Below are 2138 nucleotides of genomic sequence, written 5' to 3'. Positions count from 1 at the left end.
AGTCAACTATTTTACTTTCACTTCTTCATAGTTTTTTAATTACAAAAATTGTTGGCTCAAAACATATTTTGAATAAAAAATATATTACATAATATACTAATCAATTATGTACCATCACAATAATGTATGACCACCATGGAGAAAACCTCGGCTCCGCCCTCATCCCTTATAGAGAGAACCTTGCGTCTCACTTCCTCCACCATAGAGAAAACCTTGGCTCCGCCTTCCTCCCTTGGAGAGATAACATTGCGTCCAACCTCCTCCACCTTCCTCCCTAGGGAAGATAACCTTGTGTGCAACCTTCTCCACTATAGAAAGAACCTTGGCTCTGCCCTTCTCCTGTGTAGAGAGAATATGTTCACATTTTTTTGCTATCTCAAAATGGCTTGCTCCGACAACTAATGAAAGTAAAAAAAAAATGTTGACGTCACAAAATCTTTTGATAGTAACTAATGTTAAATTTCCCAATGTATTCGTGGAAGTGTCTTTGACACACCATGATGTTGCTTTGTCTCTGTAACGCCTCAACCGCCACCTTGCTTAGTGAGCCCATGTCCACTCTCAGTCCATAGGCCCGCCTTCCTAAGTGTGCCCTATATCTTTCCCGGCCCATGGACCCACCCATATTTGATGGCCGGTTTGTTATGTCAGAGAGACTTTAAAAACTTGTTTACCGACCCTACAAATCTACAAATGATCTTTTCTTGTGTTTTGTCCTCACTCGCACAGTTCCGACAATCACTTCCAGGAAGGTCACCAATCATAAAGTTCTCTCAGGATCCTTGACCAAAAAAATAAGTGCATTTTGGTGATATATGTGGCTAAATCAATTCTTTTATACCTTTTCCGCAAATCAGGATGTCACAGTCTTTGAGCTCATATGGATCTATCAACAACGATCTATCTATATATGTTTGTTGTAAGCTTGTGTTTGATTAGCCTATTTTATCCATCCATTAGGTTGATGAGCTTCTACTCGTTATCTCCCTTTGGGATTGAATGAATAATAATAACATTTATGTTTGCAAAATAAGAAAGGCTTTATGACCAACCAATCAAGGTTGAGAAATTAAAACAAATAATTTGACATAATTAAAGAAACAATAGAATATTATAAACACGGTAATATATGAATCTTAAATAATTCAAAGATGAAAATATAAATTAAATAAAATAATCTAAAAATACTACAATAAATTTTAAAATACAGTATTAGGAAAAGAAGATGCATTTATTAATATTTTTCTTGGGTTAACATATTAATCTTACCATTTCCCATCTGAAAAAGGAGAAAGTAGGAGAAAAATTTGGTTTAAAAGAATAAGAAAAAATTAACTTCCCATTAAAAAAAAATTCTAATTAAATAAAATTAAAAACAGTGTTTTTGAATAAATTATTTAATTATGAGATGGTATATCTTTATATAAAAGTGAGTATTTACAAAATTTTAGAATTAATAATTATCTGTATAATATCCTTAATCCCTTTTTTTGTAAAATTAATAATTTAAAATTAAAATAAGTAAATAATATTATAATTTCGAATTTTATGAAATATATATATATATATATAATCTCCTTATTATTATTTAAAAAACCTTTGTATTTTTTTTATAAAATCTGTAATTTTTGATAATTATCTTTTTACATTATTAATATTTTTAAAACAAAATAATTTATTTTTGTTGTAATTATAGTTCTCCTATTAAATATTAACTTTTACACATGTCAAAAATCTGAGATTGATAAATTGACACATGTCAAAATCTTGTTAATGACTAACTTTCAAAACCCAACTTTATATAATAAGATAAGATTAATTTTATGTATACTTCCAAAATATTAGCATAGGGAATTTACTATTTTCAACTAGGGGATAACCCGTGCTACAGCACGGGATTAAATTTTTTTAACCTTTTTCTTATCTGAGTTAGGTAATCTATCTTATTATCGAAGTTAAAATAAAAACGTAATCGGTAATAAACTAATTCAGTCGCTTTATATAATCTCATACTTTGCATAATATAGCTGCTTACAAAATCAGACAGACAAAGAGTATATTGAATAGTAGATATGTTAGAGGGTATATATTGGACAATATCGGATAGTAGGTTCGTAATGGATTACGCAGAAAGCAAT

This window comes from Camelina sativa, chromosome 17, assembly GCF_000633955.1.
Source record: "Camelina sativa cultivar DH55 chromosome 17, Cs, whole genome shotgun sequence".
Lineage (NCBI taxonomy): Eukaryota > Viridiplantae > Streptophyta > Magnoliopsida > Brassicales > Brassicaceae > Camelina > Camelina sativa.
This window is presented reverse-complemented; position numbering follows the sequence as displayed.